The sequence below is a fragment of the Passer domesticus genome, chromosome 2 (genome assembly GCF_036417665.1).
Source record: "Passer domesticus isolate bPasDom1 chromosome 2, bPasDom1.hap1, whole genome shotgun sequence".
Classification (NCBI taxonomy): domain Eukaryota; kingdom Metazoa; phylum Chordata; class Aves; order Passeriformes; family Passeridae; genus Passer; species Passer domesticus.
The window spans coordinates 79,722,748-79,738,331 of record NC_087475.1 but is presented as its reverse complement, the minus strand read 5'-3'; the positions used below and the strand labels follow the sequence as shown (position 1 = coordinate 79,738,331).

General features: G+C 43.0%; 1 long non-coding RNA gene across 1 annotated transcript; it reads left to right on the top strand.

The window, feature by feature from the left end:
• The first annotated feature begins 473 nt into the window (after positions 1–473).
• Positions 474–13,506, top strand: LOC135295535 (uncharacterized). Its single transcript, XR_010357663.1, has 3 exons — positions 474–590; positions 1,050–1,162; positions 13,476–13,506. It is a non-coding gene; the product is annotated as an uncharacterized LOC135295535 (long non-coding RNA).
• The last annotated feature ends 2,078 nt before the right edge of the window (positions 13,507–15,584 follow it).

Sequence of the window (15,584 nt, the reverse complement as noted above, 5' to 3'; positions counted from 1 at the left end):
GCTAAATGCAAAATTAATTGATTTTTTAAAATAAAATCTGATCTGGAGGTTATAAAAAAATTGTAGGCGATGAAGTAACCCCCACAAGTATCTCCAGGAGTATCTCCAGGACCACGAGGAGCAGCCGCTGGGGTGGTGCTGTGGCCATGGTATGGCACAGATGTGGCCAGTCATTGTTTGTGGTTTCACAGATGGATTACCAGTGTCTGCAGATGTGCTGAACCAGCAACTGCTCGGGTCCTATAGCCTGAGAAAGGAGCTTCCACCCAGTCTGGCCACAGGAGAGCATCAAACCTGGCTCCAGAATGTGAGCGTGAAACAAGCTGCCTTGCTTTGCCTAAGCAATGAATGATAAACAACATTAGAAGCTCATTAGGGCAGGGAACTCTCCTCTCCTCTCCTCTCCTCTCCCTCTCCCTCTCCCTCTCCCTCTCCCTCTCCCTCTCCCTCTCCCTCTCCCTCTCCCTCTCCCTCTCCCTCTTCCTCTCTCTCATACTCAGCCTTATTTCCTGTATTGTCATAGCAGAGATAATAATGCTGTTATTAAATATCTAAGCAGATTCCTGAAACACAGTATTTTTGGACCAAAGGTATTGGTATTTATGAGCTTTAGACAAAGAGTATAATAAATTAATTAATTTCAATGTTTTTGAACTTTTTGTTTTGTAAAATAATTTACCTTTGTTTATAAAATAATTTATTACTGTTTATTATGCCATAAAACTGCAGTGTTTTGTAAAGTAATCTGTCTTTTGCATTTTTGAAAAAAGAATGACTGTATTTTAATGTCATACTAGTCATCAAACTGATTGGGACAAGTTTAGTAAAATTAATTTTTCATTCTGTTGCTGAGTACTCTGCTAGGCAAATAAAAAACAATTATAACAAACCTTTAGACTTGCTATTCATTTTGCAAACCCAGGAGAAACAGAAGACAGCAATGCTAGCTGTATCTAAACATCATCTATCTCACTGGACACATTAAAAGGAATAGTTTTAGATTTTTCTCCATATTTCCATTTTCCCCATGCACTTTTTCCATGTTGCAGGAGGGAGGAGTTTCCCAATGGCAGAGAGAGGGGAAGGAAGGCTCATTGTAAGGTTCAGGTCTGAGCAATAAATACTGGGAAGACAGTGTCAGATGGCAGAGGTCACAAACCAGGTAAAATAAAGACTTTTTTATTACCCTTCACAGCATTTTTGGGATGGGGTTTGGATAGTGGCTGAGCACTGGAAGGAGGTAACTTTGCTGCTTTTGCTGTCAGTGACTCATAAGTGACTCAATCAGCTCTTGAAAACACAAAAGCACTCTTGTGCAAAGTTCTCATCTCTGGTTATAGGTAGTCATTACCTCTGAGAGGGTGCTTGGAACATGTGTAGGAGTTTCTCTCTGCCGAGAGAGTATTTTGAAGTGTCTGGTTTTTGACAACCCAATTTTCTTTCCATGCTTCAACTCCTTCCTGACAAGACAGTTGTATGGAGCATGTGCAATTTTTCTGGTTCGAGGTTTTTAGTAAGTCTAGCGAGGGCAAAATCCTGTCTAAAAACTAGCAGAGAAAACTTCCCATTTTTTTCTGAGCAAACATTATTTGTATTTTTAAAATACAGATATTAAATACAAATTTAAATATATATATTTTTAAATTTGCATTTAGAGCTGCTTGTCATCTTGGCTGTCAGAATGGAACACCACGATTCCTCAGACACACAGCATCAAGGTGATTGATCCGCTGTGTGTTACCCACCTTTCCCTGGCAAGCACCAAGCACATCCCAAGTTCCTCAAGGCACCGTGATATGTTAGTCCATTAGCAGTCTCTTTGCTCCTTAAAAACAGAAGCTTGCTGTGTTCTGTTCACTATGGGCATCCTTTTGTTTGTCTCTGGTAATGGGCTTTTAATCTGCTCATATGATATGGAAATCTTTAGAAAGACTATTGGTTGGCTTTTTCCACACTGGTATGGTGCAGAGGGAAAATGCAGGGCCCATCAGCAGTCACCTGCAGGGCATTTTGGGTTAGATCTTTGTGGGGAGATACTGCTGCCAATCACAGTGGGGTGCAATGGGATAATGTAAGGGAGCAGGACAGGCTGCATTCCGCTGCTGCCTTCCCAGCGGGAGCTGTTTGGATGGGGCGGCCCCTCTGTGCCTCTCCTGATCCCTACAGAAGGGATTACGGGAGTGCTTCCTGAGGGCCATTGGTAGATGTAACCTGCTGCTACGTGACAGGTTTGCGGATGGTGCTGCAATGCAAAGCAGTATTTTTACTCAGAGGATGCTGCTCTGCTGCTGCAGACCCATTGTGAAATATCAGATTATCTGCTGGGCTGTTGGGGTCCACTCTGGCTAGCTATGGACCCTTGCCCACACGATAATTCATAGATGAAGGTAAAAGATTGAGAAGCGCTCTCCTCCACATGGGAAACGTTGTCCTTTATTCCAAGAGACACACCAGATGGACAAACCCATGGGAGGAAAGAAGGTGTTCCCTGGTGGCAGGGAGCTTTTATACCCCGGGATGGGGACAGAGGGAGATGTCCACAGCCAGTGGGATACCACTGAGGAGTGGTGAGGGGAGGGGTAACCCAGGAGGGACCACCAGGAGGTGCTGGGACAGGTGAGGGAAAGATCATGAGATGGGGGAAAGGGATAACAAACCACATGATATAACATAATCTACACAGTGCAATACAAAACTATTCTGTGCAAATTCCCAATCACCCACTGCAAGAGAACAACTAAAACTAGTGCACCACAACACCTCCCCCTTTTCTGTTAAAAAAAATTAAAGGAAAAGCATTGGACTATCTCTGTTGCAAATTATGGATTCATCCACCACTGATGATTCACAGGCCTGTCAGTCTGCTTCAGGTCCACAAACTCTTTGTGGTTGACTTCTGAGGTAGTGGAGACTAAACTGTTGATAGCTTTTAAAAGCATGCCATGTAGAATTCCAAATGTTAATATGACTAGAAAAAGAATAACAAAAACCAACAGAACTGACCTAATTATAGAAGTCCACCACCCCCAGAGTCCCCAGTCCTTGAACAGTCCCCTGAACCAGTCCTGCTTGACTTGTCCAATCAGGCTTTTCACTTCTCGAAGGGCTATGTGGACGTTGGGTGCTTTTGATGTTAGATTCAAGCAGCAAAGTCCTTCAAATTCCTGGCACTCATGTCCATGCAGCCCCAAAACACTTAATTGGAAAGACAGCTTGGGTTTATAACGATGAGCCTGCCACTCGGGCAGAACCTTCTGCACTTTTTGGGGGCAGTTTTTGCCTCTGGGGTTGGTTCCCTGCAACACTATTGTGCTGGAAACTACGAGAGATCCATAGTGGGGTGTGCTTGTTACACTGCCTGTCGGTGGGAATCTGGGTTCTGTGCTGAGCTCTTCATCTCAGCCTCAGTTTTCTGCTCTATTCTAATTTGAAAATAAGTGTTTTACAGACATCTGCCTTGTCTGACAGAGATTTGCAGGGCTCTTTGGATTTGCTTTCAGTGCAGATCATCTTGATTCTGAGTCTGGTTTCTGTAGTCCTTCAGAAGAACCCAGAATGTTAACTCAGTGTCCATTCACATAATTGTGGGTTTACAGTTAATTTTTTTGGCATTTTTCCTTATTTTAGTGTCTTCATAATTTCCATAAGGTAGTGCAAATTGATAGTGGAAAAATAATTTTCTTATTCTCACCTCAGACTTCTTAAAGTTTCCTGTGTTTCACAGGGAAGACACTGTTATTATGAGCAAACAAGAGCTGAGACATTTCTACCAACGTCTTAAAACAATTTTTTTCATTTGAAACTGACTTCTGTAATGGAACTGAAGGGAAAACAGACACAAGCCTCTATAGTGTAAGATTTGCTAAGAAGACTGCAATTGTATCAGTACTACATAATGATAGACTCTAAACTCCTTCAGAGTGCCTGCTACTTGCTTGGCTTTACAGCCTGAAAGGATTTCATAGGAAAGCAGGAGCACCTGGTGGTGCTGTCACAAAACCTAGAAGCTTTTAACCCTGCTGAGGTAGATAAATAGGCATGCAATTTTGTATGTGTGTATGGCAAGCGAAAAAAAGATAAATTACTTGTTTTCTGAGCACCTTAAATGTTACACTTTCTGGACCTGAGTGTCCCTTCCAACACAAACCATTCTATAATTCTACCTTTTTCAGAAAAAGTGGGGCGCACAGTGCACATCCATCTAAAACCAACAACTTTGCCAACAAAAGCACTCAGTAATGTCTAGGATGAACAGAAAGAGGAGGGAGATGCACTGTGCTCCTCACTGCTAATCTTGATGTGAACAGAAGCTGAATGTTTCATTTTCAAAGTCACATTTGATTTGGCTTTTTCTTATTGTAGCAAATTCATGGGTTTACCAGCTTTTTAAAAATAATGTTTATTTCAATCATGTTTAACCAGTCTAATCCCTCATAAAGTATTTGGTTTTGAAAGGCACATACTTAGGTTTATATATAATCAGTACTTACTGGGGGCAATGAGCAGGGAAAATGAAAACTAGAGCAGCACAACGAAAACGAAATGAAAACTGAAAACAAAAAGCGTGATGTAGTGCAGGTATAATAGGGTTTAAGAGCTGTGTGACAAATGAGTCATACGGAAAAGGCAGGGAAACTGGGGCTTTGGGGCTGGAGCTGTGCTTTTTTATTCAAATCAGTGCCCTTTCTCAGCTACCCTGGGCTGCCAGCTGCCTGTGCAGGAGCTGAGCCGTGGCTCAGTCCCCTAGGTGGGGTTAGAGCACTGTGATTCTCAGCTACCTCCTGCCGCTCCATCTGCACCCTGAAGGGACCAGCTGATACAACAGGCAATGTGCTAAGAGGGTCTTTGGAGGGGTCACACCGTGTTGGCAGCTGTCACCCAATCTAATCAGCCAGTATTGGGTTGCTTTGCTCAAGTAATTGTGTGAAATACAACCAGATCCTTTGAAAACGAAAGCTTGCTTGTTTCATAGCTGTTTCTCAATTATGTTAGTGAGCCCTTAAGTCCCTGTCTTTTATATCAAATAAAATGCTTCTGCAGAAACAGAGGCCTCTCTGATGCTGCAGATTGTGTGCCAATTTTGTTTGAGTGAACAAGCTCTCAAATGACAGATACCAAATCTTAGAAGAGCAGGGAGTAAGTTCACAAACCAAACTTTCACCATAAATAGTCTATTTCTGTGTGTCTCCACAGTCTGGAACTGCCCATCAAGTGTTCTTTATAATAACACACATGGGCTTTCAAAACATGGGGAGAAAAGCCTGCTACTGGACAAAGAACAGCTATGTCCTTGTATCAGTGATAAAGGAAAATAAAGATGGTCCTTGATTTAATGTAGGGGGTTGCTATTCAGTGTTACACAGTTTGTGTCTGAGGTGTATACTTCCATTAATAGAAGTTCCTTGGCTTCAGGGGCTGCTCTGTAGGGAATGACACTGGGTTGCCTCTTTATCAAGGTGCAGGAGCTCTCAGGAATGACAGCTCCTGTCTGCCCCTGGAGGAGGTTGTGAAGAGACTCTGTGCTGACTGTGGAAGCGTGGGAAGGCAAATGAGGGGCATCAGTAGGTGCTGTCCTGGCATCTCTCTGCTTTGCTGGTGCTCATTACCCAGCACGTTTCACAGGTTAAGCTCCTGCTAGAGTCAGCATTACTTGGGGTAACTGCTTTGGACCACAGAATCACCAAGTGGTATGGATTCGTTAAAGATCATCCAGTTCCAACCCCCCTAACATAGGAAGGGACACCTTCCACTGGACCAGGTTGCTCAAATCCCCATCCAGCCTTGAAGACTTCCAGGAATGGGGCATCCACAACTTCTCTAGGCAGCCTGTGCCAGTGCCCCACTGCCTTCATGGTAAAGAAATTCTCTCTATTGTCTGATCCAAACCCACACTCTGTCAGTTTAAAGCCATTCTGCCTTGTCCTATCACTTCACAGCCTTGCAAAAAGTCTCTGTCCAGCTCTTCTGAAAGCCCCCTTATGGTACTGGAAGATGCTGTAATGTCTCATCAGATCCTTCTTTTCTCCAGAGTGAACAACCCCAGCTCTTCCAGCCTGTGTTTATAGCAGAGGTGTTCTCTCCTCTGAACTCACTTTGGCACATACATGTTTGAACAAGGCATCTGTGTCTGCAGACAGTCATTTTCCAGGGTCACAGTGGCCAAAGTGTCTGCTGCCACCTGAAGAAGCTGCTGTTGAGCATGCTACAGTATGCAGGTATTATTGCAGCATCCTTTATAGACTCATTTTGGAAGCAATTGAACTAGTTACCCCAAAACCCCAAATTTTACGAAAACCCCCTAAAAAAAAACAACAAACCCCAAAAAACCCAACCACAAGACAGGTTTTCTGAGAATTATATTTGGTAGATGTGGTATCACACTGGTGACTGGTCCTCATCTTGGAAGATGAGCAGCAGACTAGACTGGTATTTGTAAGGTCAGGCACAGCTGGATGTGTTCACTGCACAGGGTTTTGTTCAGATGAGAAGTGCCAGAGCATGGGGTGGCAGAGGGGGCAAGGCAGCAACACTCAAATTTGAGGCACTGCTGGGGCTACTTCCTTTTGTTTACTCAGGCACCAGTTTGTTTTGCACTTGAAGTAAATGCAGACTGACTTCTCGCCCTTAGGGAGCAGAGTCAGCGGAGGAAGCGAGTGTTGACAGTGCAGAGATCAGAAAACTTAGAGCAGTGATTTTGGATACTGGTAACAGCACGACTGCAAGGGAGAGGGGCTACGTGCTCCCTGCAACCTGTTCTGGAGGTTTGCTCCCGTGGCTGGGCTGTGATTGGTTTTAGATAGATGATTGAAAGCTGTATAAGGCATATTTGGGCACAGGACAGTGATTTCTTTGTTTTTTTAGGACAGATGTGAAGAGGCTGAGGAGGGAGCGAGGTGGAAGCGCAGTAGGTGCAGGATCAGCAGCTCAGGGACACTCTGTCCTGTGCACCCCTAATGAAGTACATCTCTTTTATTTCCTCCCAGAAAAGGGTAAGAGTGAGCATGCTGCATTTTCTCCCTGGTCAGGAAGCATTGCCACCACAGAGGTCTCCCCTCCAGGGCTTTCAGCTTGCTTGATCCTGACAGGATTCGGTCTGGAGCTGTCACCAGTTTGTTCAGCACAGTCCATTTGGGCAGATATCTTCAGCTCTGCTACATGGATCTTATTTTCCAGCTGTCATCTCATATGAAAAAGAAATTTCTGGGGTAACCAGATCAGTCAGAATTGATAAATTCTTCCCACTTCATGAGAAAAACTGTATGTGTTTAAAACAGTGGAAAAACCTTGCCATGTGTGTGGAAGCAGAGCTCTGCATCACCTCCTCCGTGTCTTCTGGGGAGGGGACTCATGTCTCCATGGGCTCTGTGAAATTTACATCAAGATTTAATTACAATGAATAATAAACACAAAGGCATCTGTGTGTGTAGGGTCTTTCAGCCAGATTATGTGAAGTAGCGGACACAAGAGAATACTGTAAAACTAATTAGCTCTTTCTGTTCACCAATAGATCATAAGTTAATTCCATCTCCTTTTCTAATTGGTCATTTGAGGGTGGATTAGGCCCACATTAAAATATTTCTTGATCTTCAGAAGTAAGTAGGTGTTTAGTTATACAATTAGACAATCATTTAGACAATATTGTACTTTTTATCAGTGTATTAGTAATAGGAAAATTTGCCCCTATGTTGTTGACACATCAGCAGGAAAACTTTCTTTACTGTTTTTCTCACCCATATGAATTATTTCAGAAAGGTTTGTCAGCACTGTAGAAGTCCAATAACCAGTATAATTGGGTCACTCACTTTGATTTGAAGTGACCCCTCACTATGAGCATTGGCCTCATTATTGAAATCTGCCCATTTGGTTTGACTTCTGTGCATGAGATGTCAGTGGCCAACTCCAGCACTGGCAGGATTCCCACCTCAGTTACAGACATAAACCAAATTATTTCCTTCGAGCCTCTATCAGCACTCAGGGGTTGTACCAGGTGCAGGAAGTGGCATGAGGCATTATAAAAATTGTAATGTAGAAAATGCAGTAATGCATTAGCAGCTCATCAAAATCACTTTATCACCAAGTTGCTCCAAATTTAAATATGTTATTTCACAGTTCACATCACTCCTAGTGATGGATGTTGGTAAAGACCCTACAAGTGCAGAAGGTTGGGTTATGGGCTTCGTGACCCACCCTAATTCCAGCATCATGAGGTAAGGCTTTGCTAACGCTGCTGCTATTATTGCTGTGTCTGCCTTCCTTATTAGGGAAGTCTGAGGTTTAATTTCTCCTTGGACTGCCTCAGACAGATCAGATCATCACTGAACTGGAAGATGGCAAAATAACCATAACACTTGCAGCTGACCCAAACTTCAGGAAAGCAGTAAAAGAAGAGGGAGCATAACCTGCAGATGCCAAAATTACCTCCAGCCAGAGCTGAATTCTTGCAGAATAGCAGGAGGTGGTGACTCATCTGGTCAGCCTGATTATACAGCATGGGGCTTTGGTCCTGCCCAAAGGTGGGATGGAGCCAAGGGTTTTGGGCTGGAGCCAAGGGCACCTCCAGAGCTGGCAGGGAGGGCATAGAGAAGCTTAATTCAGGCTCTGCATGGTGGTGAAAGGCCAGAGGATGATAGGCAAGGGCAAAAGTTAAAATATGAAACGTTTGGATGGGCATAAAGAGAAATTCTTTCTCTATGAGGACACCCACCCCACCAACCAGAAAGGCTCTGCAGTCTCCCTCCTTGGAGGCTGTCAAGACCCAAGTGAGGTACCTGAACCCCTGAGGCAGATCTTGGAGTTGACCTCCCAAGGTCCCTTTTAGCCTGACTTTTCTCTCATACTATGGAAAAGCCCAGTGCTACCAAGGGAGATGTGGGCAGACATTTATATGTGCAGGAAAATATCCACTAGATGAGCTAATGCACCTTCTCATTTGGCAGTGTTGTGGTGTCATCTAACACAGGGACAGTTTAGGGGTGAGTCACAGATTTAATGAAGTATTGGGAAAAGTGCCTTTGTTGTGAGACTCTTAATGAGCTCATCTACTTAGCTTAATGAAGTGAGGATTGAGACTCAGCTTTCATCCCTGTAACTGTTTATTTGAGGAACAAATTGGTCTGTGGAGTTTGCAGTATATCAGATAAAGTCACAGTAAAATCCAATGGCTGAAGTTAAATTTAGATGGATTCAGGAGAGAAGTCAATAATAATTACTAATAAATCTTTTTAATAGGAGTTCTGATTTTTGGAAAAAAAGTTGCCATGGATTATGACAGTCCTCTGCTGTATTTAAATCAAATACATTTATTTGACAGATATCATCCACCTTAAAGGAGAGTGCATTCAGGTGAGTCCCTTGCCCCTCCTGATGCAAGCTGTGGAAACTGAACGGGTGAACCTGAGCAACAGTTCTGGCCTCATTCCCTGGTCTAGGACAGCCCAGGGAAGGCAGACTTGTGCATTCAAGAGCCTGGCACAAAACCACAGCTTTGTTTCCAATGATCTATTTCATTACTTGGACAGATATTCAGCAAAATACTTAGTCTTTTTGTAAAATACCTCCATCATCAAGAAGCAGCTTAAATTACACTTAGTTCCCGTGTCTTGGTCATATGGACAGTCACACTGCACTTTTTGCAACTGTCAGATACAGACAGTGATTCACTAAAATGCAGCATTTTGTCACTCATCTCTCTGTAATTCACAAAACGTGAAGCACTTTTGATGAAAGCCACAATCGAGCATTATGGTGTTGCAATTGACAGTCAGAGGCTTAACCTTTATTTCAAATAATGCAAAATTTGTGTAAGCTCACAGTAGAAAATACACATCTTTTGTCCCCAGCATGTTTAGCCAGCACTTGAGATGTACTTCACTCTAGTGCAGTTTTCATCAGGATGTTTAAATACATTTAAATGATGAATCATTGACTGTCCAGCATTTTTATGAGAAAAAGGGATGAAGTAATGGTTTGATTATAAGAGCATATGTTGAGGACCAGCATTACACTGAGCATAATTCCTCATGGTAACGCTGGTCTTTGCAGCCCCAGGCATGATTTTTCAAGTTTTTTAATTTAGAAAAGTGTATTTACATTTTAATCTGCCCAGTGTGACGGTCCTCTTGCAATCCACCAATTCTTACAATCCAGCTATTACTGCCTACCCCCTTTGGAATGAATCTCACATTGGTGAAGAATGTACTTCCACGCCATGACCTGCATCAACTACTAGAACACATTCCTGTGCAAATCATTCTAGATTGATTCTAAACTGATTATTCTTCATGTGCTTCACCTATACAGTAAGTAGCACAGTGAATCTTGCCACTGAACTTCGTTCCACTGTCACAAATTTATATTAAACTTCTTGTGCTAATACTTTTGACAGTGATTGAGTGGTTGTAAATCTTTTTTACTTTGGTTAGAGCACGGTGCTAATAATGCCAGGGTCGTGGGTTAACTCCCTGCCTGTATGGGCCATTCACTTCAGAGTGGGACTTGATGACCCTTGTGGGTCCCCATCAACTCAGAGTGTCCTGTGGTTCTGTGGTTCTGTGAATGCAGTCAGTAGTCAGAGTGCTGCCAGCTGAGGTGTGAATGGGTATTGGGAAGCACAGATGGATAAGCCAGATAGATGGAAATGGAAATGACTCATCTAGAAGTGGTGGTGGCATGCAGAAGTACAGCCCTAACCAGGAATCAGGCATCCCAGGCCACCCAGGACTTTTAATAAACTGAGAGCACGTCATCATCTTCAATGAGGAGAATGCCTTAAATAGCATGTGTAACAGTGGGTAAACTCACATACCTTACACATCCATTCTGTTATTTATCCTGATAGTAAAATCAGCCATAGGTGTTGAAGTTCCCCTACTGCTAAACATCACCACAGGATACATGAGATTTCTTGGGGTTTTTTTCACACCCTAGGAGCCTTAGCAGGCTCAACACTTACCTGCTCTGTGAGAGTTTGGGGGTTTTTTCCCCAAAAAAAACCATATAAACATATATTTTCCAATCGTAATGTTTCTTACTTCTCTAAGGAAATCAGATGTAAAGAGACACTGCCTAGTTTTATACTACCACATCTTTCCTCTTCCATGCCCAGCAAATTTCTGCATTAACAGTGAAGATGTGTGGCTGCTGTAAGGTACACTGCTAGACAGTGAAGAAGGCCAGGAAGCTCCTGGAAGGAAACCAGACCTTACAAGGACTGAGCCCATCTTCAGTGATGATCGGCACATCAGGGATCTTACAGGGATCTTAGGCCAGGGCAGGATCCTGGGACTTGGCTGCTTCAAGTGCATGTGAAATAAACCTGAGCTTGAATTCACTCAAAATTTAAAAAAAAAATAAATTATATATATATATATAAATACATGCCTTGGTTCCTTGCATGCACCCTCAATGCCAGGGACAAGTTTACACCCCACTGAGGAAATGTTTGGCATTTGCATACAGTCCAGAGTACAAAGCCAAGCTAAGGGGGAATACATGGCTCAGAGGGTATCTGCCATCATTCCTTCTGAGAAAATATTAAATTCCAAACCAGACCATGAACCTGAACTGAATGAAGCTGTATATGGATATTTTTAGCATTTCTTCATCTAATAAAACTTGCCTTCCCTCTATTATTTTACAGAAATTCTCATATTTTTAAAACTACAGATATAAATTAAAATTCCAATATGAACTTGCTGACAGAGTCATTAGTTGCATTGCAGAGGGTGCATAGCAATCCATATTAACTTTTTTTTTTTTGCTTTAGGATATCACAGCTCATTAAAAATAGATTAAATTGCATATAGAACAATTTTACACATATAATCTTATGTTTTAAAGGTAATTCCTAATACATGTTCCTCCTGGAAGAGAAAAATACAACTGCAGAATTTCTCTTTAACTGGTACACATAAATCTGATTCCACAGTTTTCCACAGCAGTTCTGCATTGCTGCCAGTACAATTTTAAGAGTGAAGTGTAATAATAACCTTAATGGCCAAGAAACTGCATTAAATAGGTATTGTAACAGGTAATATATATTGTGAAATCATGCATGGAAAAGGTGTGCATTTGGGTATTTCTTAATATTAAAAAATGAGAAATATTCAGAAATATTCAGAAAATGAGGTATCCTGGAGCAGAAAGACTTTCCTAGAAAATAAACTAGAGGGTTGCCACAGAGGTGAATGTGGAGGCAGCAGCACCAGAGACAGAGGCACTCTGTGTGTGACACTGTGACCCTTCAGTGTCCAAGGGAGCCTTGGGGGAGCTGAACAAGGCACAGCTTTCTCCATGAGGCTCCTGGTGAATCACCTGGGGTGTGGGACAGGCTGCTCTGCCCAGGCTGGCAGTGGGCATGGAGAAGGGGGGCATTGCCAGGCACTGCAAAGTCTTCCCAGAAAGTCTGCAACTACTGAAAAACTGTGGAATGTGCCTGTGCTCTGAACCTGCTCTTAGTGTCCCCGTGCTGGCTGTGAAGGGCATCTCTGGTAGCTGCAGGGAGGAATCAAAGCTAGTAGCTTCTCTTTCTCTGCCAGTGTTCAGGGCAAACTAAAAGCCTTGGAGAGACCTGGCTGGGAGCATGGCTGTGGAGCCTGGGACATTTGGGACCATTCCTTCCAGACAAGACAGAGCCTGTAAACACAAAAATTTAAATGCTTTTGCTTATCTATACAGAGCACACTCTCTGTGCACTGTGGTGAAGGAAAAAAAAATTACAAATATTTAGATGTTTGGTCTCATTTGTCTTGAAAGATGGCTAAATGTAGAAGGCATCCCAGCAGGCATCCCAGCATGGTGCCTCAATGTGCATCAGAGCTGACATCCCACCAGGCACCAGCCCAGTGGCACTGCAGGCATCACTGCAGGCATCCCACTGTCCATGTCAGCAGGCAGGAGAGAGGAAATTCAGCAGACATCTCTGCACAGCACCTTATCAGGACATTGCAGCAGGAGCCACAACAGGGTGGTGCCTTGCTGCCAGCCCTGCTTTGAGCCCAGTGGGGGCAGTGGGTGAGCAAGGCAGGGCTGTTCTGTGGGCAGACACAGGCAGTGCAGGGGACTGAGCACCCATGGGTTAGCCCAGGTGGGGTGAGGAAGGGCTCAGGAATGGAGGAGCAGCAGCCTCAGAGAGCATCCAACAATTGCTGGCGGAAAGAGGAATCCTGAAGGTGTCATGCTGGCTTCTCAGCTGAGTTTTAAGGAGCTTTTAGGCATGTTTAGTCCAAAAATAGTAAAAACCAGCTTTCCTTCCACCAGCTATATATATATATATCATGTCCAAAAAATACAGTTTTCAATGTGAAATTGAGCCTCTGGATGAACATGCAGAATATGACCTTGGGTGGTCTATGGCCACCAGTGATGGGGAGAGCAATTCCATAGCAGCACTGTGTACAGGGAAAAATAAATAAAAAGAAGAAGCAGTGGTGCAGATAAGAAATGATAATTTACTTTCTCAAATACTTTTTTCACAGGGTCTGGTTGGCCTGTGAGCACTCCATGCCCACAAATGGGGAAACAGAGCAGCCAAGCCTGACTGGCTTCTCTGCCCAGTGAAGTGAACAACATCATACTGTAAAAATGATTTTCTGAAATCTCATTGGAATCTTAAGGCTGCAAGTAAAGTCTTGTTCTACATCTCTCACTTCCCCTCTCATTAGTGAGGGGAAAGCATCTGGGTTTACATTTAAAATGAGGAATAATATGTTCTCTAAATTAGGACAGCTGACGACTTTGTGTGCCCAGGGTAGCACAGTATCAGGAGTGATGACATTTAAATACACATTCTGGTGTCCAGGGGCAAAACCCCCACTAGTGCCCCGAGATGTGGGGCATAAATAGACCACATCTTACTCTGCAGGCACAGACATTTGACTTCTGGATTTCTTTCCAAGGTCACTTTTCCATTTACAGAATTTATTTACGATCTTACATGAAATTTCAAACAGTTCCTAAGAAATAAAGTTTCATTGCATCATAGGACTATTTTTGATACATATGAACATTGGATTACAAAAGCATATTATGTTGAAGCTTTTGCTGAACTCATTCCTTCGTTAATCTGCATACCAAGGTAAGGAAACAGGCCCTGGCACAGATGTTTTGGAAAATTAACCCTGATGTTAATGCCGTGCGGTGTAAGAACAGATGAACACATAAAACCCACTGGCACAGGGGCTGGAAATGGAGGAAATGCTCCAGGTCTTGCTCTGGTCCCAGTCTGTGAAACTCAAATCTTGTTTCTGTTCTTGCTGTGCCCCCACCAGCGACTTGAAGGAGGGCTGTGCTCAGGCCTGCTGTGCAGCTTTGGCTCCCAAAACACATGGTTTGCAAAGACAAACTCAGACTAAGCAATTTCTGCAAGTTTACATATTTCCCATCCAGCCTGGACGGACACAACTGAGTGTCTGTTCAAACTGTTTCCCCCTCTAAAGCTCAGCATTTGGCCATACAAATGTGGCACTGAAGAACACTTCTACTGTGGTCTGGATTTTCTGTACTATCAGCATTGATGTTCAGGTCATGAACCCAAGGAGATGAAAAGATCATGTCACACATTTCAAATGGCAGTACTTTGTGCATTTCCTGCCTATATTTCAAATATTAGGAAGGTAACAAATTGGTAATTTCATTTACAGATGGATTGGGGATAGTGGCATCCACATTTACCCATCTCTGCTGCTCCTTGTATTTGTCAGTCTCCCTGTGTTTTATCCACATGCTGGCCCAAGGTCTTTCCCCAATTACTTTCCACAAGGTGGTTATAGGATACCTGAGCCATATATGACTGTGAGTTTAAATACTGGTTCATGAACAGCTGATATGCTCTTAAACAATAAGAAAACTTTCTGGATATTATTTTCAAGGAGTGAAGGGAAAGGGATTGCGTGAGTTTACTGAGAACTGTCAAGGCCAAGGGGTACCTGTCCTTAGTGATACATCAGTAAAAGATCTCCAAAATCCAGATTTAATTAAGTCCTTGCTGTCTTGCCGTACCCAGTTGCATCAGACTTTCTTTGAATCAGTGGTGCTATTTAACACATACAAGTATATTACATTTCCTGCCAAGGCAGTACACACACTTGTGTACTTCCTTTTTAAATTCTTTTCAAATAAGTAAATTAATTTCAAAATAGAATTGGGAGTTTTAACATCATAAAAGTGGATTTGACTCAATGTTTTTATTCCCTGATAACATTGCAGTAGAGTAATTTGTGGGTCAAGGAAAACAATGGTAACTTCATGCAGCAGTATCCAACACTTTACATTTTTATTGAAATAGCTTCACTTTTCAGCAAACAGCCAACTAGCAGAGGTGGTGAGGACCAGAGAATGAACATCACCTTGAAATATCTCACTTGCATTTTATCCATGACCTGATCCAGACTTTGTCCTGGCAGTCCCAGGACAAGAGCTGGGTCAAGAAGGATCTGACTTCTGGGGAGCCCCACTCCTGCCTGGATCAAGCCCTTGAGCACTTTGGCTGTTGGAGCTGCTTATGGGCATGGGCCATTCTGCTTCTGACAGCAGGTTTCCCCATGCACTAAACTGGCTAATAACAGAAAAATTTCAGAAGTCTTTTA